Source organism: Odocoileus virginianus, chromosome 14 (assembly GCF_023699985.2).
Source record: "Odocoileus virginianus isolate 20LAN1187 ecotype Illinois chromosome 14, Ovbor_1.2, whole genome shotgun sequence".
NCBI lineage: Eukaryota > Metazoa > Chordata > Mammalia > Artiodactyla > Cervidae > Odocoileus > Odocoileus virginianus.
In genome coordinates this window covers 45,922,966-45,949,048 of record NC_069687.1, presented here as the reverse complement: position 1 = coordinate 45,949,048, position 26,083 = coordinate 45,922,966, and the positions used below count along the sequence as shown (strand labels likewise).

General features: G+C 39.9%; 1 long non-coding RNA gene across 13 annotated transcripts in view; it reads left to right on the top strand.

Moving 5' to 3' along the window:
• Positions 1-24,766, top strand: part of LOC139038264 (uncharacterized) — a 116,739-nt gene extending 91,973 nt beyond the window's left edge. For 8 of the 13 annotated variants that reach the window (XR_011491232.1, XR_011491224.1, XR_011491234.1 and 5 more), the window contains 2 exons: positions 2,058-2,234; positions 23,694-24,766. This is a non-coding gene — a long non-coding RNA (uncharacterized lncRNA). Of the gene's footprint in view, positions 1-1,031; positions 1,180-2,057; positions 2,235-16,192; positions 16,616-23,693 lie in introns of those variants that run through there. The other 5 variants (XR_011491229.1, XR_011491225.1, XR_011491233.1 and 2 more) reach the window with 3 other exon arrangements.
• Positions 24,767-26,083: the final 1,317 nt, after the last annotated feature.

The window sequence follows — 26,083 nt, the reverse complement described above, 5'->3', positions numbered from 1 at the left end:
TGACACTTTCAAATTGTGCTAGAGAAGACTCTTGACAGTCCTCTGGATTACAAGGAGATCAAATCAGTCAGTCCCAAAGGAAATCAACTCTGAATATTCATTGGAAGGGCTGAAGAGCTGAAGCTCCAATACTTTGGCCACCTGATGCGAAGAGCCAACTCCTTAGAAAAGACCCTGATGCTCGGAAAGATTGAAGGCAAAAGAAGACAGCAGCAGAGGATGGGATGGTTAGATAGCATCACCAGTTCAATGGACATGAGTTTGAGCAAACTCTGGGAGATAGCCAAGGACAGGGAAGCCAGTTGTGTTGCAGTCCATGGGGTCACAACGAGTCGGACACAACTTAGTGACTGAACAATAACAACAGGTGAACCTTGTGTTTGTCTAGGGGAGATCTTAGGCATCAGAAAAGTATTAGCAACCAGCACACGAGGTATCGCCAGAGTTCAGTTTATTTATTGATTTAAAAATGAATGTTTTAAAAAGACAAAAATTTTAGACAAAAAATAAACAAATAAAAGCCTCTCTCTTTCCTTGCCCCCAATCCCAGTGAATATTTATGTCCCCACCCCTAATTACATGTCGAAATTCTAACCCCCAACGGTGATGGTGTTAGGAGGTGGGCCTTTGAAAGATGTTTAAATCATGAGGGAAGAATCTTTATTTTAGCGCTCTTACACAAGAGAGACTTCAGCCCCTTCCACCATGTGAGGACACAGCAAGAAGTTACCAGCTATGAAGCAGGAAGAGGACTCTAACCAGAGATGACTCTGCTGATGCCTTGGTATCCTTGGGGATGGAAATTGACTATCCTTGGGAATGGAGGTGGATATTTCTATGCCTCTTACAGCTGGTTTTAGATGATATTTCTCGCTGAAATGCAAAGAAGAGGAAGGAAAATCTGCAAGATGTGAATGCTATGAGAATGAACAATTTGGAGCCCTGGCAAAATTCCTGCATTTGACCTCTGTCCTTTGCTATTCAGAAATTGATTTTCCAGCTTTGGCATCACCCTTCTGTTTTTCCCCCAGGTATCTGACTCCTGGACATTTTGTATCTGAGGCTCTTTTCTACCAGAGGAAATAGAGAAGGTTCATTACAAGCCAAGCTGTCTTGCTATTTACTAACCACTGAAGATTTGTTATGGCAACACGCCAGTGCTAATGTATTCAATTCAAGGTTTGGGATTACATGTAAATTTGGGGTCAAGCTAACAACTGAGAATAGAGATGGGAATAAAGATGGGAGGGGAGGAGCAGGGTGTGGCAGAGCAGGGCAGTGGTGGGCGGTGGAGGATGAGAAATAAACAGTGGAGGCTGTGAGGTGACAGTCTTATGGGCTCAGTGGCTGGAATCACACCTACTGTAGAAACAGTGAGAGTCCTAACAGGACAGAGGCGTTAAGTCCCTAACAGTTGGCTTGTAGAATCTGCGGGGCAGTTAGTTACCCAGGCTGGATATAGGGGGGTTAAAAAGTTGGGAAAAGTAAATGAGAGAAAAATCTTGCCCTGCTGAAGACAGGGTGGAGGGCTCAGCACGCGTCCTGGGGGTGATTGTGAATGCAGACTTTCTCCAAGCTGATTAAATGGAATTAAACCCACAGCCTGGGATCTTACAACCTCCTGTTGCTCTCATCTGTCCAGACCCTTGTTCTACCTCTTCAGAGCCTCCTGGAACCCTGAGGAATTTATTAATGAGGTCCAATTACGGGAAATTTCTGGTTTTTAATAAACTTCGGATGCACAACTGAAGGGCTTGGCTCAACCCCCCTGAGAAAATGTACGTTACACAAGATTTCAGATGAACTGCACACTTGATCTCCCTACCGATTCCCCCATCCAGCCCTCTCTCCACTTCTCATCATCCATAGCATCTCCGCCCGTGCTCTCCTGTTTCCCCTCTGCCCTCACCTTCCTCCCCCAGGTTTCACAGAGAGCCATGGACTTCAGCTGCTCCTTATTTTAAAAACAGCAGAACACATAGAGCCCTGCTAACCGATGGGCCTGGGTGGAGTCTGTCCAACCCTCCCCAGCTCTAATTTGTGGCTTTCTTTCCTAGGTGTACTGGGAAGACTTTTCCTGGCCATTTCCACCCTTGGTGACTGCTAGCAAACAATCTTTGTTTCCTCTTTGAGGATATTTTTGAAGACAGATTAGAGGCTTGAAAAAAAAAAAAACCACTTGGAATAACTCTTTAAACAGGTTTTCCGAACTCTGGAGGAAGGAAACAAAGGAGGTGGGTGGAGCATCAGCCCTGAATACTGTTCTATTTCTCATCCTGTGTTGCCTGGGGCCCTGCGCGGCTTGGGCTCTCCCCAGCCTGTGGAAACTTTGCGGACTTCCGGGGCTTGGTCTCTGCAGAGGCGGCTCTTCACCCTGGGAGAGACGGGCCCTCCACCAGCTGCTGTGGGAATGGCACATCTGGCATTCCGGCAGCCACTTCCTCTCCAGGGAGAAGCCTGGGCTCCACCCTGTGTGGTTTCACAAAGGGATGCTGGGGCTCCTGGGAAGGGCAGGAGCGGTTGTGAGCTGTGAACATCCTCCCAAGCTCCTGTGGGGTCTGCAGGCTCCACTCAGCTGATTAAACAGTCTGCATCTGGGGCAGATATTTAAAGGGACGATTGCATGGCATGGCCAGATTTTTCATAGCTGAAGATTGTATTTAACAAAGTCGAAAGCCCAGTTTAAAAAATAAAGAAAAAAACAGCAGCATATAGGTAGACTGAAATACTGGTCTTCAGAGGTAGCAGCCTCTTAAAGCAGTCCCCATCCACTCTAGCTGGCAGGGATCTCTTTAGTATGCCTCCATTCTTTTGGTTGCAGGTGACAGGAAAGCAACATGATCAGTATAGATTGGACAGACGAGGGCATTTACCAGCTCCTGAAATGACAGTGGAAATATAGTTCATGTGAAAGTTGCTCAGTCGTGTCTGACTCTTTGCGACCCTATGGACTGTAGCCTGCCAGGATCCTCTGTCCATGGGATTCTCCAGGCAAGAATACTGGAGTGGGTTGCCATTTCCTTCTCCAGGGGATCCTCCCAACCCTGGGATCGAACCCAGGTCTCCCGCATTGCAGGCTGATTCTTTACCATCTGAGCTACCAGGGAAGTACAGAAATATAGCTAGATCTCAGGAATGAATGGAAACTGGGATGTGCTAAATCGGGGCTGTACTGGTTCTCAAGAGCTGATCATTCAATTTTCAGGAATTTTGTAAACACAACCACTGTTAAAAATTAAATTATATAAACGTGAAAAAAACGGAATTAAACACAAAGGTGGTAAATTCTTTTTTTTTTTGGTGGTGGTAAATTCTTAAAACTCATCACTTCCTGATAATTTTACGGCTCTTTGCTATTATCTCTGCTCTTGACATTCTTTATATCTATTCTTTGTGTCTGGTGGAAACAGTATAGAAAGGTGTGCTATTGCTCATCCCTTTCCAACTCTGTTTTTCTGTGATGTTAAGTTCGAGGCTTGAAATTGGCCATGGTGGAAGCCTTTGCACCATAGAAATTCTCAAATGCTACAAATCTGGGCTTCATCTACTGCTTTGTTGTTTGTCTAGAATCTAGACTGAAGGATATGCAAATTAAATTTAACAGTAAATCACATTTGTAGTTGTTACATTGTGAATGGCATTCAAAAAAATGAGAATATAATTCCTTCCACTTTTGAAAACTATTCTCTGTGGTCTTTGATCTAGGACAGATTTGCACATGGCCACTTACTTGGAACATATATCATTAGTTGTGCCTAGCTGGTAGGAATGTTATTGTTTTTATTTATTTAAAATTTTTAAAAATTTTGTTATTATTTTTTGGCCATGCTGCAAGGCATGCAGGATCTTCATTCCCCCACCAGGGAAATCGAACTGGTGCCCCTGGCAGTGGAAGCACACAGCAGTAACCACTGGGAAGCCAGGGATTTCCTAGAACTTGTTTTTATTGCCTGTTTCATTTGGAGGAGAGACAACCATTATATCTCCACTGTACTGCATTGCTTTTCTTGTTGGTGGGAGAGAGATTTGTATTGTCTTGGTGCCTCTCAAATCACACCATTATACACGTATATAATACCACACCATTATATGTGTCTGTGTGTGTATGTGTGTTTATCCTCATTTGGGCTCCCCTGGTGGCTTAGACAGTAAAGAATCTGCCTGCAATGTGAGAGACCTGGGTTTGATCCTTGTGTCAGGAAAATCCCCTGGAAAAGGCAATGGCAACCCACTCCAGTATTCTTGCCTGGAGAATTCCGTGGACAGAGAAACCTGGCAGGTTACAGTCCATGGAGTCTCAAAGAGTGAGACACGACTTTCACTTCCACTACTTTTCACATATGCTCATTTACACCATAAACATTTAAAATAATCTCATTTAATTCTTAAAACTAAATGTTTTTCTTAGAAGTGTATTGCTTTTCTTGTTGGTAAGAGAGAGACTTGCAGGTTATCTTGAAAAGAAAGTGAAAGTGTTAGTTCAGTCGCTCAGTCGTGTCTGACTCTTTGCAACCCCATGAATCGCAGCACACCAGGCCTCCCTGTCCATCACCAACTCCCGGAGTTCACCCAAACTCATGTGCATCAAGTTGGTGATGCCATCCAGCCATCTCATCCTCTGTCATCCCCTTCTCCTCCTGCCCTCAATCCCTCCCAGCATCAGGGTCTTTTCCAATGAGTCAACTCATCGCATGAGGTTGTCAAAGTACTGGAGTTTCAGCCTCAGCATCAGTCTGTCCAATGAACACCGAGGATTGATTTCCTTTAGGATGGACTGGTTGTATCTCCTTGCAGTCCAAGGGACTCTCAAGAGTCTTCTCCAACACCACAGTTCAAAAGCATCAATTCTTCTGTGCTCATCTTTCTTCACCGTCCAACTCTCACATCCATACAAGACCACTGGAAAACCATAGCCTTGACTAGATGGACCTTTGTTGGCAAAGTAATATCTCTGCTTCTTAATATGCTATCTAGGTTGGTCATAACTTTCCTTCCAAGGAGTAAGCGTCTTTTAATTTCATGGCTGCAATCACCATCTGCAGTGATTTTGGAGCCCAAAAAGTGTTAGTTGGTGGCCCTCAAATTCCAAGCCAGTATCTATCTCCAAAGAGTCAGACAGCATATTTGATGTGTGTATATTTGCTCTCCTTCAGAACCTTCGGCCTACAGTCTTTATTATCACTGTTTTCCACTGATGCTAGTAGACAATCTTGGCCCTCCTTCCCAACTTGGGTCATGAGGACAGTAGTTCATGAAGTTCTTGTTCAGAATCCTACTTACAGATAATATTATCTGTGAAACTCCTTGAAGGAGAGCACTTCTGCTGGGATGGTATGAGTTCTCCACGGATTGTCCCAGCTGGTAGGGCAAGGCAGGGCAGGGCGACGGAGCTGATCCTATGCAGGTCAGGCAACCCAGGACTACTGAAGGGAAGACGTCACTGAACCCATTACTGCGCTGAGAGATCAACCCAATCAATCCTAAAGGAAATCAGTCCTGAATATTCGTTGGAAGGACTGATGCTGAACCTGAAGCTCCAATACTTTGGCTACCTGATGCGAAGAGTGAACTCATTAGAAAAGACCCTGATGCTGGGAAAGATTGAAGGCAGGAGGAGAATGGGAGATGGTTGGATGGTATCACCAATTCAATTGACATGAGTCTGAGCAAGCTCTGGGAGAGGGTGAAGGACAGGGAACCTGGCATGCAGGAGTCCATGGGGTCACAAAGAGATGAACACGACTGATCAACTGAACAATTACAACTCTGCCTCCACACTGTTTCACTGAAACCATTTAAAGGGCAGCATACAAAAGGAAGACTTTAAAAAAACATAATTGTGCTGAAGTATACCTTCCAATACTTTATCTCACTCTTTCCTTCTATACTGAAAGTTGACTTCTTCTTACTCAGTTTTCCAGGCATAAGCAAAAAAAAAAAAAATCATTTTGTTTTAGATATGGAAGCTTGCTAAAACTCTCCATCTTCTCTTCTGAGTAAGACTTTTTTTTTTTTTTTTAAATAAGAACATTTTAAATATTTCCCACAATGATTTCAAGATATCACTTTTCAGACATTTGGTTTTTGGTTTTATGACAAGTTGCTCAATTGTGTCTGACTCTTTGTGACCCCATGGACTGCAGCATGCCACGCTTCCCTGTCCATCACCAACTCCCTGACCTTACTCAAACTCATGTCCATCGAGTCAGTGATACCATCCAACCATCTCATCCTCTGTCGTCCCCTTCTCCTCCTGCCTTCAATCTTTCCCAGCATCAGGTGGGAAATTTTCAAATGAGTCAGTTCTTTGCATCAGGTGGCCAAAATATTGGAGCTTCAGGTTCAGCATCAGTCCTTCCAATGAATGTTCATTTCCTTTAGGATTGACTGGTTTGATCTTGCAGTCCAAGGGACTCTCAAGAGTCTTCCCCAATACCACAGTTCAAAAGCATCAATTCTTTGGCATTCAACTTTCTTTATAGTCCAACTCTCACATCCATTCATGACTATTGGAAAAAACATAGCTTTGACTAGATGGACCTTTGTTGGCAAAGTAATGTCTCTGCTTTTTAATGTGCTATCTAGGTTTGTCATAGCTTTTCTTCCAAGGAGCAAGAGTCTTTTAATTTCATGGCTACAGTCACCATCTGCAGTGATTTTGGAGCCGAAGAAAATAAAATCTGTCACCGTTCCCAGTGTTTCCCTCTCTATTTGCCTTGAAGTGATGGGACCAGATGCCATGATCTTTGTTTTTTGAATGTTGAGTTTTAAGCCAGCTTTTTCACTGTCCTCTTTCACTTTCATCAAGAGGCTCTTCAGTTCCTCTTTGCTTTCTGTCATAAGGGTGGTGTCGTTTGCATATCTGAGGTTATTGATGTTTCTCCTGGCAATCTTGATTTCAGCTTGTGCTTCATCCAGCCTGGCATTCTGCATGATGTATTCTGCATATAGGCTTAATAAGCAAGGTGACAATATACGACCGTGATGTACTACTTTCCCGATTTGGAACCAACTCATTGTTCCATATCCGGTTGCTTCTTGATTTGCATACGTGTTTCTCAGTAGGCAGGTAAGGTGGTCTGGTATTCCCACATCTTTAAGAATTTTCCATAGTTTGTTGTGATCCACACAGTCAAAGGCTTTGGCATAGTCAATAAAGCAGAAGTAGATGTCTTTCTGGAACTCTCTTGCTTTTTCTATGATCCAACAGATGTTGACAATTTGATCTCTGGTTCCTCTGCCTTTTCTAAATTCAGCCTGAACATCTGGAAGCTCTAGGTTCATGTACTATTGAAGACTCCTTTGGAGAATTTTGAGCCTTACTTTGCTAGTGTGTAAGATGAGTTCAATTGAATAGTAGTTTGAGCATTCTTTGGCGTTGCCTTTCTTTGGGATTGGAATGAAAACTGACCTTTCCCGTACTGTAGCCATTGCTCAGTTTTCCAAGTTTGCTGGCATATTGAGTGCAGAAATTTCACGGCATCCTCTTTTAGGATTGAAATAACTCAGCTGGAATTCCATCACCTCCACTAGCTTTGTTTGTAGTGATGCTTCCTAACCACCCCACCCCTATCCCCATGGACTTTGCATTCCAGGATGCCTGGCTCTAGGCGAGTGTTCACACCACCATGGTTATCTGGGTCATTAAGATCTTTTGTGTATAGAACTTCTGTGTATTCTTGCCACCTTTTCTTAATATCTTCTGCTTCTCTTAGGTCCATACCGTCTCTGTCCTTTATTGTACCCACCTTTGCATGAAATGTCCCCTTGGTATATCTAACTTTCTTAAAGAGATCTCTAGTCTTTCCCATTCTATTGTTTTCCTCTATTTTGTTGCACTGATCACTGACTAAGGCTTTCTTATCTCCCCTTGCTATTCTTTGGAACTCTGCATTCAGATGAGTATATCTTTCCTTTTCTACTTTGCTTTTAGCTTCTCTTCTTTTCTCAGGTATTTGTAAGGCTTCCTCAGGCAACCATTTTGCCTTTCTGCATTTCTTTTTCTTGGGGATGGTCTTCACCACTGCCTCCTGTACAATGTCACGAACTTCTGTCGTTTCAGCCTTTGTGACAAAGGGCAGCTCTAGTTTTTCATAAGTTTTTTAAGAAAAGATTTGGCCTCAGTGAAATTTTTGTACTTTCTTCCTTGCTGATTTCTCCCTTCTCTGAATTTTAGAAAGTTTGTGGTCAGTGCTCCATAGTTTGTTTCTGTTTGTTTCTTGTGTGGAGTTCTTTTCTACCCTCCAGCAAAGTATAAGTTATGGGAGGCAAGGATAATAATGTTACTTTTCTGTCCCTTAACATCTGCTAAAGTGCCAGAAAAGTAGTTAACATTCAAAATGACCCTGTTGATTTGCTGGCTTATTGGCTGCCAGCTGTAAGAACTCGTCTTCCTTCTAGTGTCCGGACACCTCTGACATGCCACTTTTCATGTACTGACAATGGGAGAAATCAAATGAACAAGCTTATTAGAATTGTGGACAAAGTAAGCGTGTCTTAGCTCTGAGTGACATTCTGAAATACCTCTTCTGAATGAAATTCTTGACTATTAGATATGAATGTTTAACATCGGTTTTTTCTACTCACAAGTTCCCTCAACTCCTGTCACTACTATTTGGTCGTTACCATTGTGGACAAAGAACGTTGCCTGCCATTCCAGTAAAGTGAATGTTGCCAACCATCAAGATATAAAAAAGAAAAAAAAAGTAAGAAAAAGACTTCCTTAGCAATCTACTGGTTAAAATTCCATGCTTCCATTGCAGGGGGGTGAGGGTTTGATCCCTGGCCTGGGAAGTAAGATCTTACATGCTGCACGGTGTGGCCAAAAGTTAAAAAAAAAAAAAATTAGCTACTGCAGCTTCCAGCCCTCCCCACTCCCACCATCGTGCCTTGAGGGGAGATCAGGATGGAAAAAAACCAGAGTACTGGCCCTATATAGAAAAGATGCCTATCAAAGGAATAATTTCAATGAGCCCAGACTCTTGCAACTTTCCATACATAAAAAAGCACTAAAATCTTTAACTTGAACTGTCTGCTTTTTTGTGATTAGCAGTCATCTTTTGATATTTGACTACAGGTTTGTTTGTTTGTTTCAGCAAAAACTCCTATATATCCTAGTTTTCCCTTAACATCTTTGAAACAGGTACTCAGAGCTATGTAAAAGGCTGTCTCCTGGCCTATAGTCCTCAGTAATGTCCCTGAATAAAACATTCTCAACTTTTAGGTTGTGTGTTTTATCAGTTGACACCATGTTTTGAATCTGCTGAGGTTCTAAATAAGAAATGTCACTATCATGGACTTCCAGGTAAATTTATCAAATTAAATTTTTTTTAATCCATGGACTAAGGACTCCTTTTTTACTTTATAACTCATGACTAATGAATCATTTGGCTGAGTTATGATTTTGGTAGAGTTCAGTACAGTTCAGTCACTCAGTCATGTCTGACTCTTTGCAACACCATGGATTGCAGCACACCAGGCCTCCCTGTCCATTGCCAACTCCTGGAGTTTACTCAAAATGATGTCCATTGAGTTGGTGATGCCATCCAACCATCTCATCCTCTTGTCCCCTTTTCCTCCTGCCTTCAATCTTTCCCAGCATCAGGGTCTTCTCAAATGAGTCAGTTCTTGGCATCAGGTGGCCAAAGTATTGGAGTTTCAGCTTCAGCATTAGTCCTTCTAATGAACATTCAGGACTGATTTCCTTTAGGATGGACTGGCTAGATCTCCTTGCAGTCCAAGGGACTCAACAGTCTTCTCCAATACCACAGTTCAAAAGCATCACTTCTTTGGCGCTCAGCTTTCTTTATAGTCCAACTGTGACATTCATATATGACTACTTGAAAAACCATAGTTGTGACTAGACAGACCTTTGTTGGCAAAGTAATGTCTCTGCTTTTAATATGCTGCCTAGGTTGGTCATAACTTTTCTTTCAAGGAACAAGCGTCTTTTAATTTCATGGCCACAGTCACCATCTGCAGTGATTTTGGAGCCCCCAGAAATAAAGTCTCTCACTGTTTCCATTGTTTTCCCATCTGTTTGCCATAAAGTGATGGGACCGGATGCCATGATCTTAGTTTTCTGAATGTTGAGTTTTAAGCCAACTTTTTCACTCTCCTCTTTCACTTTCATCAAGAAGCTCTTTAGTTCTTCTCTTTCTTCCATAAGAGTGGTATCATCTGCATATATGAGGTTATTGATGTTTCTCCTGGCAATCTTGATTTCAGCTTGTGCTTCCTCCAGCCCAGCATTTCTCATGATGTACTCTGCATATAAGTTAAATAAGCAGGGTGACAATATACAGCCTTGACATACTCCTTTCCCGATTTGGAACCAGTCTGTTGTTCCATGTACAGTTCTTAACTGTTGCTTCCTGACCTGCATACAGATTTCTCAGGAGGCAGGTCAGGTGGTCTGGTATTCCCACATCTTTAAGAATTTTCTACAGTTTGTTATAGTCCACAGAGTCAAAGGCCTTGGCATAGTCAATAAAGCAGAAGTAGATATTTTTCTGGAACTTTCTTGCTTTTTCAATGATCCAGCGAATGTTGGCAGTTTGATCTCTGGTTCTTCTGCCTTTTCTAAATCCAGCTTGAACATCTGGAAGTTCGTGGTTCATGTACTGTTGAAACCTGACTTGGAGAATTTTGAGCATTATTTTACTTGTGTGTGAGATGAGTGCAATTGTGTGGTAGTTTGAGCATTCTTTGGCATTGCCTTTCTTTGGGATTGGGATGAAAACTGACCTTTTCCAGTCCTGTAGCCACTGCTGAGTTTTCCAAATTTGCTGGCATATTGAGTGGAGCACTTTATAATTCAAGGTACACTATTTTGTTTTCAAATAGTTGAAAGGACTAAAGTATTTGCCTTCTAAAAATAATTTTTAAAAACCCATAAAGCATGGTAATATGTTCAAGTGTCTAACAAGACAATTTTAAAAGAATTTTGTTTCAATAAATCTCTGTAGCTAATAACTTAATATTTGGTATTTAACAAAGTGACAAATTTCATGACAGCATTCTCCTTTGTTTATAAATATAGGATATGATGGGATTTGGAAAATCAACCCAAGTGTACTGAAGCAGCACTTAAATAGATCTTTCATACCCATGAATTAGCATTTATGTGAGATAATATTGGACTTGTTCTTACGGAAAATCCAAATTGGCCTGGGTAGCACGGGCACTGGATATAGATTTCTTTCATAGCAGGAAAACTACACTAACATTTACTAAGTGCCTACTATGGGCAGTATTCCCATAAAGCAAGTATTAATCAGATAAAATGTTGGTTTCAAAGACCCACTGAAATTAGGATATAAAGGAAGATATGACTTCAATACCAACTGTGTGCATGCATGTGTGTGTGTGTGCTCAATTGTGTTCGACTCTTTGCGACCCCATGGATTGGAGCCTGCTGGACTCCTCTGTCTTGGAATTTTCTAGGCAAGAATACTGGAGTGGGTTTCCATTTCCTACTCCAGGGGATCTTCCCAACCCAGGGATTGAACCTGAATCTCTTGCATCTCCTGCGTTGGCAGGTGGATTTTTTGTTGTTGTTAACCACCTGGGAAGCCCCTTTATACCAATAAGGTGAAAGTGTTAGTCACTCAGTCATGTCCGACTCTTTGCAACCCTATGGAATGTAGCCCACCAGGCTCCTCTGTCCATGGAATTCTCCGGGCCAGAATACTGGAATGGGTTGCCATGCCCTTCTCCAGGGGATCTTCCCAACCCAGGGATCAAACCTGGGTTTCCCGCATTTGCAGGCAGAATCTTGACCATCTGAGCCACAAGGAAAGCCCCAGTAAGGAAGTATTTATTGAGTATCTATTGTGTACCAAGAACTGTAGTATCACCTTACATTTGTGATTATAGATGAGCAAAGTGATGCTCAGAGAGGTTAAGATCATTTGTTTAAAGCCAGGGTTTGTAGTCAGGTCTAACTCCAAATCTGAGCTTTCCTTTGCATCTGATTGCCTCCCATGTAACTGAAACCACTATTTCTTGTTCTGATAGCATACTTCTCCCTTTGATTCATTGGGTATGAGACTATGATCTGGGAAGGAGTATCACCCACCAGGTTTATTGGGTGGAGAGTGAAGAGTTCAGACCTTAGCAAAGGTCAAAATATCCTATGGATGGGAATTTTAGTTCCTTGACTTACAGGAATTTTGAGTGAATTGGCATTGGTATTTCTAAGAAGTGCTTTGAGCTTTTCAGATGAAAGGCTTTAGGTAAGTATTAACTGTGGCTATTAGAGACTGGCATGGAATTTTATATGATGAAGAGTGCTTACTAATTAAAAGATAGCTAGTCATTTGGAGATTTGTTTTCTGGTTTAATCTCTTATTGGTTCTATAATAAGGGCTAGAAAAGTGCCTAAAGTTTTATTACAAAGACTCAAAAGCTAAGTTTGCATGTTCTGGATGATAGACTTTCGGTGCTTAAAATAATAATAATAATAGTAATTATAATAAATCCTGTTTACACCTTGTCTTTGCTTGAAGGGCTTCAGAGTCTCTACAAACTTTAGCGTTTAGTAACTATATTTGTTCACTGGCCTATGACTTATCTGAACATCTGAGAACACTTTAGCAATAATAGGAACTGACAGGACCACAGAATTAATTTGACGTCGTCTCCATTTGGAGCATACCTGTCGGGGAGAAGAGAGGAAAGCTGAATTATTTTTATGTAGCTTGGGTGGCCACAAATCTTCTAACTCCTTTTATCTTCCTAGCCAATCATGGATCAGCCCTGGAGGGTATTATTATAAAGTCCCCCAGGTTAATGTTTCCCTTTGTCTATTGTTTATTTTTAAATGACCCAGGCAGTGGCTCAGAAAGGAATGCAATTCTCATAAAACATTTTCCCACATTAAACAATTAAAAATTATTTGGGGGTTGGGGAAGAGAGAGAGGGAAAGCAAGAGAAGGAACTTGGAGTTTTAGAGAAACTACTGTAGAAACTATTGGTATTTTTCTTTTGTGGTTATAAATAAGAAAGTCAAGGACATGTTAAGTGCCATGGCCAAGGTCATAGAGTAGATGGGAGTCACTGAACAGGGACAGATATGGACTGATTGGGTCATGATGTGCAATAGTACACACTTTGTTAAAAGCCATAATTTGATATTTATTCTGAGACCCTGGCTTCAAAGACATAGATACCATCTGCCACCATCTTCTTTCTCTCAGCTGTTTCCACTCCCTCTTCTTTTAATTCTCACTTTCATTATTTAAAAAGGCAGAGGGCTCCTCAGTTACCTCCCCAGTTCATCCATGCTATTAATTAATGTAATGATTAATTACTGCACACATCAAATTAATTAATTAATTAATTAATGTAGCTGCTGTAATCATCTCACCCCCAAATGTATACTGGCTTAAACCCGATAGATTTGTTCTCTTGCTGATGTAAAGTCTGAAACAGATGTCCTGATTGATAAGGTTGCAAACTCCAAGCAGTGATGTAGGAACTTGAGCAACTTTGTCTTGTGGCTTCACCATCTTCAACATGTGGCTTCCAAAGTCACTGAGCATGAGTATCCATCCTCAAGACTGGAAAATAGCATGGAGGAACACAGCTGGAAGGTCTTCATGTGCCTGGTCTAGGAAAGGCCAACATCATTTTGTTTTCCATTAGTTTGGCTACAATTTGGTCACATGGCCACACCTATTTGCAAGGGAGTCTAGAGAATGTAGTGTGTTGCATGTTCAGGAAAAAGAAATGGGATTGTTATCTGACTAGAGTGCCTGACTTAGGCACTTTCTCTTGCTTTAATTCTGGGGTTTCTTCTCATCAGTTCTTCAAAGATTCCTTCTGTTCCTCTTCTTATGTCCTCTCAGGAGAAAGTATAATCAACTTGCCTTAATTTACTTTTTTTCTTATTTAGTTATTTAGTATTTATTTACTAATTAAATTGTAGTATTCAACCATCACAATTCATCTCCGTAACTTTTTTATCTTGCAAAACTACAACTCTGTACCCATTAAACAATAACCCCCTCCATTCTTCCCTCCCCCCAGCCCCTGGCCACCACCCCTTTCCTTTTCATCTATATGAACTGATCTTTTTTTCTTAACATTCTATAAAACGTCACACTGATGACATGATGCTAATTAGATCAGATGAACAGGAAATAGCATCACCCATTGCCCGAAATGGGCTTTAGGCTGATGCTGCCCCTTAATCTCCAGATGAAACATAAGCTTCTGTGTATGATCTCTCAAACCCTCTCATGCTGTCTCACTGCAGTTCTGGGTCCTCAACCACCATTTAAGTAATGCCACTTGCAAAACACTCATGAACTTGCAGAGAAATTTCTCATATAAGAATCTCATAAGCAATCTGTTGGGTTGTTTGTTTTTAAAATTTTTGGCCACACCATGAGGCATATGGGCTCTTAGTTCCCCAACCAGGGATCAAACCCATGCCCCCTGCACTGGAAGTGCAGAGTCTTAACCACTGGACCATCAGGGAAATCCTATATACAACCTGAAAGATAGGCATCATTCATGCCATTTTACCCATATGGAAACAGATCCAGGGAGAAAAGTGAGCTTCCCCAGGTCACACAGAAAATACAGGATAAAGACTTCAGTTCAAGTTTATGTAGAATAAAGGCTTCAACTCAAAGTCTATCACTCCTGTAAGTTTTTTAGAGCTCTGTTTTTTCCATCTAAACCATCAGTTGCAAGTACTTAATCCTGCTGTCTTCATTTCCCCCACGGCTCCAGCCTTTTGCCTCCTCTGTTGTTTCTGGCAAAAACTTAGAGCTCCTTCATGCCCTGCCATCATATCTTGAAATTCAAGACTTCGCCAGATGGAATGGAATGCCCCGGAATGACATATGCTGCAAGGCTGAAACTGAAATGGTGAAAAGATTTGTTGACTGGTTACTTATTTCTTTTTCTCTAATGTAGGAAAAGTAATGTGTGTGCAGATTGTGGAGCCATGGGCATTACATAAATAAGCAGAAAGATAAATTTTAAAAAAATTATCTACCACTTAGCTAACAGTTTTTGAGTCCCAGCTAGAAAAACTTTTGTTTGGAGTTGTGAACAAGTTAAAGAATGAATAAGAGTCTCTGCTCTCAAGGAACCTTAGAATAACAAGGGAGATAAATCTAAGGTCTAGATAACGATGATAAAACATGGAAAATGATAGTGCCAGCAGGAAGCAAGAGATTCACTAATTACTTCAAATGATGACTAACAGTATACTCAGCTGGAGAGGCTGAAGATTGAGTCAATGAAGGAAGTGAAAAATCTGAACTAGTCTTTACATTCATTAAAGTAATTATTAACTTGACAATTAATCTAAGCACAACCTACTACTGGCCACTGCTAGATATATGTCAAAGAACATAATACATACAGTCCTCCTCTTGAGGGAGCTTATTATCTAGTAAGAAGGAATGCCACCCCACGAGTGACTACACTGTAAGTATTTACTGACAGTAAGGATAAATGTTATAAAGTACAAGGTATAGAAAAAAGAAGAATAGGGAGATACAGCATGGTTTGCACCAAAGGTATAAGATTTGAACATAGTCAGAGGGGGTGTTGAAGAAGACATCGAGATAGAAGGAGCAAAGTATGAAACTACACAGTTAGACAGTGTCAGCTAGGGTGGAGCAGACAGGAGGATAAGTATTAGTACTAGCCTCCCCCATCCCAGAGGCTCCTCAGATGTCTGGAATCTGAATTGATTTGTTAGAAAATGAGCAAACCCATGAAGGCTGAGGCAATCAAGGAGAACATGTGTGACCCAGACTAGAATAAGGCCACGTGAAGAGAAGTGACACAGCCCTTATTTTGTCCATCAGATCACTCTGGTCCATGTGAGAGGCAAGCCAAGAGAAGATCAGCAGCGGAGCAGGTGGACTCACAGTACCTTTCCATGGAAATCCTTTCTATGATCCATGGCTGAAAGTCATGTCTATTTGCTCAACTCACAGTGAGAAGTGCTAGGAGCAGGAGCTTTGAAAGTGGGTCAGGAAAGAGTGGGGAGGGATGTATCTTCACATCCATGTAAATCTGAAGATGAAAGGGGAGTGCTTCCCAACACATCCCAGGACAGTGCAAGGAACAGCCAAGAGGAACACTGCTGTTTGTTTTACATCTTGAACAGGACAGAAAGGAGACCTTTCTCTGGACCCTGAATGTTTTTCTTTGTCTTCCTCAGGTGGAGCAGTTTGGCTGGCCCATCTGGCTCTGTTCTGCCACAGTGGATATAGCAATTTTGAAGTGAGACTATTTACTCAGTGCAGAAAGGCACGCCCCACCAGAAGGAACATCACCAGATCTCCCTGCACAGTTAGTTCTTCCTGAATGCCTTCTTTAGCAAGATTACACCTGGCACACAGACCCTATCTACTTGCTGCCTTCCTTGCAAACCCACCGGTGGGCAGAGCAGTAAGATGACTGGGCACCATCCAGATGGTTAACAATAAAACAATTATTATGTAGCCATTAATCTTGTCAATTACACTTTAACCCAGGCAGTGTGTAAACGGAAGCTCTATCTGCTTCTATATTTTTCCTTTTCTTTCTCTGCCTCCTTTTCCCCCAGAAAATAAAAAGTGATTGCATGCTCTCATTTTCTCAACATCATTGCTGCTTCCATTTTTCCATTTATGGAAACAATCATACCAATATGGAAATTCCTTTAACATAAGCATTGATTTTATCTTTCATTTTTTTGTGATTTCTAATACATACAACACTCTAGAGGGTGAACGGGAAACTGATTTTTTTCTCTTTTTTATAAATCTATGATTCCTTTTTCACTTTGAGCTCTCCAGCTGAAGGACCAAACTACTATAAAATACCATCCTGAGTACTATAATCAGTAGAGCAGGCATGTTATTAATGCATATTTTGTAGAATGTCTGTTTATAAGCAACTATTTCCCATTCATCTTTGTCTAGGTAGATGCCACCTAAAGACGGCCTTGTACATTTGAAAACCAGTAGCAGTTACCTTTTTGGTTAAAGTTGATTAAAGGAAAAAAATGTGAAGAACAGTTCAAGAAGCAATTAGACATAGCATTGTTCAGGGCAGACGGTGAAGGGGTCAGAGTTTTTCTTCGTTGCCTCCAGCCTTTCTTTTTCTCCCTTCAGTGCCCTTGACCTCTCTTTCCCCTCCTCTTTTTCCAAAACCAGTTCTAGGAAATGACCCATATCAGTTATTTATCCCTTTATGTGAATTAATGAGTCCAGAGAATGCTTAGTCCTGCTATGTTTACCCTGAAAGCCTTATCTTCACTTATGGAATGAAAGGAATTTCAGGTATCAAATCACAACTCAAAGTTCAAGTTTTCAAGTTCTGTTCACACAGAGGTCTGAAAAAACAATTTCTTATTGGAAAGAGGGCAGTTTTTAGCAGGCTCCCATCCCAGAATTTAGAGGTGACTGCTCTCTGCCCTCCCCTCTTTGAAGAGACACCCTCGGAGAAGAGGGTAGGAGGTTGGGGTGGGGAGGACAAATAATAGCACAGGGAGATTTCTAACATGTTGTTAGAAATAAGGTGTTTGAGACCATTTCCGGTGAACCCTAATGAGTTGTCAGTGAATCAGGAATGTGAAAAAGATCTGAAACGGACCCTCTTTGTCTTTGGGGCACAGAAGGAAAATCTGCAGGAGGTGTCCTTGTTCAGGGCAGCCCTGCTACCTCATTCTGGCAAGAAACCCATAGTGAGATCTTGCTTACCTAAATTACCACATTGTTTCCAGAGAGGTGGGAAATTTTCGTGTTGCTGGGCATGAATCTGCAAGCTCATTATCTCAGATTTGGTCATGCTCATCGGGTAATACAGTACGCTTTCTAGAAAAGGGCTACACTTGATGTTTTGTCTCAGTTCTGTCTCTAAACGTGAAAGTGTTAGTTGCTCAGTCATGTCCGACTCTCTGCGACCCTGTGGATTGTAGCCTGCCAGGTTCCTCAATTCATGGGATTCTCCAGGCAAGAATACTAGAGTGGGTAACCATTCCCTTCTCCAGGGGATCTTCCTAATCCAGGGATCAAAACAGGGTCTCCCCATTTCAGGCAGATTCTTTACCATCTGAGCCACAATGCAAGCTAAGGCTAAGCGTAGTCTAAGGCATTTATATGGGGAGCTCAGTTTTGGTAAAATGGAGTTGACCAGTGAATTACTGAGATTTCTTCCACCTCCTCCAATAATCTGATGATCTCTAAAGTAAAATTAATTGGTGCAACTTGATATAATGTTGTTTAAGACAAAATGCTTAGGGTCAGAACTCTGGTAGAAGGTTAGAAGCCAAGTATGTAAGGGATAGGGGCCATTTTCCATTGATTGTTGCCTCTCAAACTAAAGTGATTCCACGGTAAAGAGAAGAAACAGAAGCTATTGGTGGCAAATTAATACTAGCTGCATCAGCAATAAGATTGTTCAGAGAAATACTTTTACAAAGGGTGGAAAAGAACAGATCAAATCTGGGAAAGTAAGGAAGAGACCAGTTTCTTTTAACAGCAGTGCTTTGAGCTGACAAACAGCACAAGCTCTTCTTTGGTGAAATGATTAAACTGAGACAGGGGAGAGTTCCCTGAAAAACCAAGTCATAAGTCAGCACCAGTCAGACGATCACAGAGTATTTATTTCACGGCTGATCAACTGTTTGAAAAGTACTCTTAGCAGTCTAGATCTTCAGGCTAAGGGCACTGAATCTCATGAAGAAGTGGAAGGATCATAGAGAGAAATTTAGAGAAATCTAATGATTTCAGGGTATATAAGGATTTTGGTCTTCAGTGCCATCATGGATACATTCTTCAGTACCACCTCGGGCTAAAGAATGGAGTTCGTGAATCGGAAGTCCAGTGTGGAGGTCCATGGGCCAGTCATATCTTATTCAGTAAGGACTGACTAAATCTCCTGTGTCCTTAGGATCTTCCCAGGGAAGACAGAATGAAAGACGATACTTCACAACATTGGAGGAATGTAGAATTTAGAAGAGACTGCAAAAAGACACTTATAGTGGGTAACAGACTTGGAAAATTTTAACCTTATAGTTAAAGACTGTATCGACAGCTTTGATAAGTCATCTCAAGAGGAGAAATTACAGGAGAGATTGAATGGGTTTGTTGGGTCATAGTCAACTCGTCATCACTCCAGAGCTTGTGTATTTGAGGGGTGGGGTTGCTTGGTGACCTCATTCCATACATAAAGACTCATGCATATTCTAGTCAGAATGTTGATGGCTATTTTTTTCTCATTAATGAAAACAAAGATTTAGTGATGAAATGACTCTAGCAACTGGGTCCAAGTTCCTCCAACTTCTAAAATGACCAAATAAAGATGAGAAAGGGATTCTATGACTAAAAGTGACAAAAATCTGTTGATTTGCCAATATTTATTGAAAATCTATTCTGTGAAAGGCCGTATGCCAGTTTTTGGATTCCTCCTATACTTTCTACTCTTATAATCCTGAGATTTTTGAGCCGTGTGTTCCGATGCTCAGAAAGGTCTGCCCATGGGCTGCAGCATAGATTTGCATTGGCGTTTCAAGCACAAGATGGTTTTAGTAGTTAGACGATTGATGGAAACTTACATCCCTTCTCAGGGCCCCCTTGCCAGCAGGCAGGGCTATTTTTTGTTGTTGTTGTTGCCAACTTGGAGTCCTGTAGTTAGCAACTTCAGAAGGTGTAAATATATTTAGAATTTCTCCTTCTCTTCCTTGCTTAGCCCCAATGATTTTCCTTCCTATCATCTTTATAGGTGAACACTTGCAAAAAAAGGAAACAAACAAAACAAAGAGAATCCTTGTATTTTACAAGTCTGTTTAAAAACTATTAATAGTTTAGTAAATTCTTTTTTAAAACATTATAACCAAGTTTCATTTATTCCAAGAATTCCAATATATTATACATAAATTATCACATTAACCAAAAAAAAAGAAAAAAAGAAAGAGAGAGAGAAAAACCCATATGTTCATAAGAATAAATGTAGGGAAAATTGACAGAAAAAAATAGCATTTATTCTTGATATAAACTCCTCAGAAAACTAGAAATAGAAGGGAAGTCCTTAACTTGATAAACAGCATGTACAAAAACTATGGCAACATCATGCTTTGTGGGGAAACATTGAGTGTCTTGGGTTCGGGTCTTCAGAATTAGAGACTGAGATAGGGACTCCTGAGTGAAAGTTTTCAGGAGAAACTTGACCGAAAGGGAAGGAAACAGGATCAGCAGGGGAAAAGGTTGGACAAAGATGATCTTTCAGCTAATGCTAGCCTCAGCTCGTGAACAGGGAACTCTGAAACACCAATAGCACCACAGAGTTATGTTGAGGTAAGGAGGCAGGTCTTTTTGGCCCCCCATATCTGTGAGTCCTTGGCTGCAGCCCACTGGAGGGCTAGGCATAACCTCCCGCATATTTGTGTCCAGGTGGTTGCCACTTGCCAAGGACAGCTCTCAAGAGCAGAGTGCAGCTGTGAGCTCATAGCAGCCTTTCCCCCTCCGGCACGTGGGAGAAGGTGCACCTGCCCAGTAAATGGGGTCTGGGTGGAGCACCAGCAAAGTTTACGCGATTGACTTTTTATTTTAAAGATAATTTCATTCACCTGAAGCTAGGAAAAGCTTAATTTTAACTATTTCTGGGGTTCTGCTTGTTTCTCAGGTTAGTATCATTTTCTTTCTTTCTGTCTTTAGAACTTCCCTAAACATTTTCTGTAGTGTAGGTCTGCTGGTAACAAACTTAATTTTTCCATATTTGAAAAAGTCTTCCTCTTTCATTTTTGAAGTAAGTTTTCACTGGGTATAAATTTTGGGTTAGTTGTCACCCTGCAACCCCCATCCCCTGGCCCAGCCCAGTATTTTAGAGGAATCTCTCTTCTGGCTTGTGTAGTTTCAGATAAGAAGCCTACTGTCATTCTTATCTTTTCTCTTCTGTATGTATGGTTTCCTTTTTCTTTGACTGTCTTCAAAATTTTCTCTTTATATATCCACTTGATTATGATGGGTCTAGATGTGTGTGGGTGGTGTGGGTTTTCCTTCTCTTTCTCCTTCTTCTTTACTTTGTTATTTTAATATGTTTTTTGGTGGCAATCCTCTGAGCTTCTTAGACCTGTGGCTTATATATTTCATGATCTGGGAGGAAATTCTCAGTCTTTATCTCTTCAAATATTTCTTATAACTTACACAGGTTAGACCCATAGTTCCAAGAGGGCAATAATTTTTGCTTTTCTTCACTCACTTTTTGTCTCTTTGTTTTTGTTTGGGTAGTTAAACATTTCTTTTTAAATTTAAGTATAACTGACATACAATATTATATTCATTTCAGGTGTACAATATAATGATTTGATATATGAATATATTTAGAAATGACCACACATTGTTACATAGTGTTTCATTTTCTTGTGATGAGAGTTTTAGGTCTACTCTCTTTGTAACTTTCAATGCAAACAGTATTATTATTTTTTCTTTTTTAAAAAAAATTGAAGTGTAGTTGATTAACAATGATGTGTTAGTTTCAAATATACAGCAAAGTGATTTCATATATATATATGCATATACGCATTCTTTTTCAGATTGTTTTCCATTACAAGTTATTACAAGATATTGTGTATAGTGTGTGTGCTCTGTAGTAGGTCCTTGTTCCTTACTTATTTTATATATAGTAGTGTGTATATGTTAATCCTGAACTCCTAATTTATATCTCCCCCCACTCCACTATCCCCTTTGGTAACTATAAGTTTATTTTCTATGTCTGTGAGTCTATTTCTGTTTTGTAAATAATTTCATTTGTATCACTTTTTGATCCTATAGATAAGTGATACCAATATGATATTTGTCTTTCTGTCTGATTTACTTCACTTAGTATGATAATCTCTAGGTTCATCCATATTGTTGCAAATGGCATTATTTCATTCTTTTATAATGGCTGAGTGATATTCCATTGTATATATGTACCACATCTTCTTTATCTGTTCATCTGCCAGTGGACATTTAGGTTGCTTCTATGTCTTGGCTGTTATAAACAGTGCTGCAATGAACGCTGGGGAGTATGCATGTATCTTTTTGAATTGTGGTTTTCTCTGGATATATGCCCCAGTGTGGGATTCCTGGATCATACAGTGGCTCTATTTTTTAGTGTTTTAAGGAACCTCCATACTGTTCTCTACAGTGGCTGTGCCAATTTACATTTACACCAACAAGTGTAGAAGAGTACCCTTTCCCTCAAACCCTCTCCAGGATGTACTGTTTGTAGACTTTGATGATGGCCATTCTGACAAGCGTAAGGAGATACTTCACAGTAGTTTTGATTAGCATTTCTCTAACGTTAGGCATCTATTGATGTGCTTTTTGGTCATTTGAATGTCTTCTATTTAGATCTTCTGCTTAGTTTTTGATTGTGTTGTTTGTTTTTGATATTGAGCTCCATGAACTTTTTGTGTATTTTGGAGATTAATCTTGTTGTTCGCTTCATTTGCAAATATTTTCTCCCAGTCCTTAGGCTGTTTTTTTATTTTTGTTTATGGTTTCCTTTGCTATGCAAAAGTTTTAAAATTTAGTTAGGGCCCATTTGTTTATTTTTGTAGGTTTTTTGTTTATGTTTGTTTTTATTTCCACTGCCCTAGGAGATGAATCTAAAAAAATATTGCTGCAATTTTTGTCAGAGTGTTCTGCTTATATTTTCCTCTAGGGGTTTTATAGTAGCTGATCTTATGTTTAGATCATAAATCCATTTTTGAGTTTGCCTTTATATATGGTGTTAGAGAATGTTCTAATTTCACTTTTCTATGTGTATTAATAGCTGTCCAGTTTTCCCAGCACCACTTATTGAGGAGACTGTCTTTTCTTCATTGTATATTCTTTGCCTTGTTTATTGTAGACAATTGACCATAAGGGCATGGGCTTATTTATGGGCTTTCTATCCCATTACAATGACCTATATATCTGTTTTTATGCCAGCACCATACTACAAGCAGTATTATTAATTACAACTAACATGCTGTTTGTCTTATATCTACAAGGGTGTTGTTGTTTTCTTTTCCAAGGTTTCACATATAAAAGAGATCATACGGTATTTGTCTTTGTCTGTCTGACTTCTTTCACTTAACATAATGCCCTCATTGTTCAACAAAATTTTTGCAAATGGAAAAGTTTCATTCTTTTTTAATGACCTAATAATATTCCATTTTTTAAATTTGGGGAAATTTTAATGACTATTTTTGTGAGTTTACGAATCTTTTTTCCACTTGGTTCCTTTGGTTTGTTGAGTTTATTGATCATCCAGTTAAAGGCATTCTTTTTTCTGTTATTATTTTTTATTTTTAGCATTTTCATTTTTTTTTTTCCCCTAGAGTATTGACTGCTCTGCTTAAAAGTTCCATCTGGTTTTTCATGCTGTTCACCTTTGCTAGTAGAACCTTTAAAGATATTAGTTAATGATTTTAAATTACTTCTCTGATAGTTGCAACATCTGGTTCATCTCTAAGTCTCTTCTGTTGGCTGCTTTGTGTTTTGAAAATGAGTTGTTTTCCTTAATATTTTGGTGTATTTTCTAATTTTGATTGATTGCCTGATCTAACAAATCTGAGGTAAATATTTGTATGACTAGAAATGGACATGACACTTCCTTCATTAAGCCATCAGTGGGGAAAGAGAGTGATAGTCTTATTCAATCTAATCAGGAATTGATTTTGTGTTTGTCTTTTTGTTTTGCTATAGTTACCATGGGGAAACAATGGAAACAGTGACAGACTTTATTTTCTTGGGCTCCAAAGTCATTGTAGATGGTGACTGCAGCCATGAAACTAAAAGACACTTGCTCCTTGGAAGAAAAGCTATGACAAACCTAGACAGCATATTAAAAAGCAGAGACATTACTTTGGCAACAAAGGTCCGTCTAGTGAAAGCTATGGTTTTTCTAGTAGTCATGTATGGATGTGTGAGCTGGACCATAAAGAAGGCTGAACACTAAAGAACTGATGCTTTTGAACTATGGTGTTGGAGAAGACTCTTGAGAGTCCTTTGGACTGCAAGGAGATCAAACCAGTCAATACTAAAGGAAATCAGTCCTGAATATTCATTGGAAGGACTGATGCTGAAGCTGAGCCTCCAATACTCAGGCCTCCTGATGGAAGAACTGACTCATTTGAAAAGACCCTGGTGCTGGGAAAGAATGAAGGCAGGAGGAGAAGGGGATTAAAGAAGATGAGATGGTTGGATGGCATCACTAACTCAATGGACTTGAGTTTGAACAACAAGCTCTGGGAGATGGTGAAGGACAGGGAAGCCTGGAGTGCTACAGTCCATGGGGTCACAAAGAGTCGGACACGACTGAGTGACTGAACAACAACATAGTTACCTTCAATGTATCACCAGCTTCAAATTCCTCTACTACTTTCTGGTGGAGGCTGAATTACCGGAAGAGATTTTCAATGTTCTTGCTCCATCTGCAGCTTTAAGCCTTCCTGTATCTCAGAGGCATTTCTCTCTGCTCCTGATCTTCAACCAGTAGACTCTGCTTCTTGTTTTTTGGTGCCTGTTAGCCTGGTTGTAGGAGCAGGCGATTTCTTTGTTGTCCTGGTTCAGTTTTTGTCTTGGAGAAGTCCTGTGGCCCTGTACCTTGGCGGGGGTGGGGTGGGGTGTGTCTTAAAAAAAAAAAAAAACAACCCAAAAACCCTTCCATGTGGAAAATATGTTCAAACTGATTTAACAAGTGAAATCTTCAACACTGAAGCCAAAGGAGTTTCCAGCATTAGCACTGTGGTGAGACCAATAAAAAGACTTCTTCAATAGGCAGTCTCTGTCGTTTTGTTCATTTTGCTCTTGTATAAATGTGAAGCAACAGTCTGGGGCAATGATACAACAGTCCAAGGAAGACCATTACATATAAAATAATACAAATGGTACTGCTGCAGTTGTGGGACCCAGTGGTACTGGGTGAGGAAATATTCTAGATCAATGTTGGTACTTTGGGGAATTTGGTTTGACGTTAAAGTGCACAGGGCCATTTCTGTGGCCAACAGACCTCTGGCCAACAGACTTCTAGTTTTCTTGGAGAGGAGGGATTGGTAGTAGATAGCAAAGGCAGGCAAAAAAGAGGTACTGAACATCTTTCATGTTACCTATTAATCAATATGTTAATAATATGTTAAATAATATGTTAAATAAAAAATATAATATCTTAGTAATACCCTATTAATCAATATGTAGCAATCAGAGAGAACTCTCTAGTGTGTCTTTCTTTTAATTATTTCGTGATCTAGCTTAATGGAGGAAAGTACCAAGTCTGTTTGCCTATTCATGGAATAGGAGCTATTTTACTGTTTTATAGAGCTGTGTTGTGATGTCATTAATATTATATTTTTGGTGCTTTGCCATAATAGGAAAGTATTGGAAGCAGCCTAAATGCTTGAAAATAGAGGTTTAGTTAGAAATGTAATATTCTGTACCTACTAACATGTAAGAAGAATTATTAGTGACCTGGAAAAGTACTCATTACATAAGGTTAATTGAAACAAAAAGTTCAAAAAATGTGTACATGCAGTTGTTTCTTAACTGTGAAAGAAGATAAAGTTTGTTTAAGGAAAAGGCTAGAATGAATCTACCAGAAAAAATTAAAGTCACTAATTCTGAGTAATGAGATTATGGGTGATTTCCCTTCTTATCATCTTAATCTTCTTAATGTCCCAGATTTTCTTTTAATGAGCAAATAATACTTTTAAAAACAGAAAAAGAAAAAAGTAATAATGTAAATGTGACATTTAGCAATTACTAAGGACTAGAACAAATGGCGTTATTTGTTATTTAGTGATTATCTTCATGGGAAAGCCTTTAATGTTTGTACAGGTATGAGAGAAAGCATACTATTTTTGCTTCAGATGTTTTCATAGCTGTTTTACATAATGACATTAACCACATGATTCATCAATTCTGGATCCTGTTGCTACCTTCAAAGTACACCATTTATACCTTTTACATATACAAAGAAGTAATTACATGCTTTCTGTGTTTATGTCTTACCTTTCTCTTCTTTGGTTAGAGGCCAATTCTGTGTAATTTAAATGATACATGTATTTTTGTTTTTAATAATTTAGGCATTAGGAAGCTCT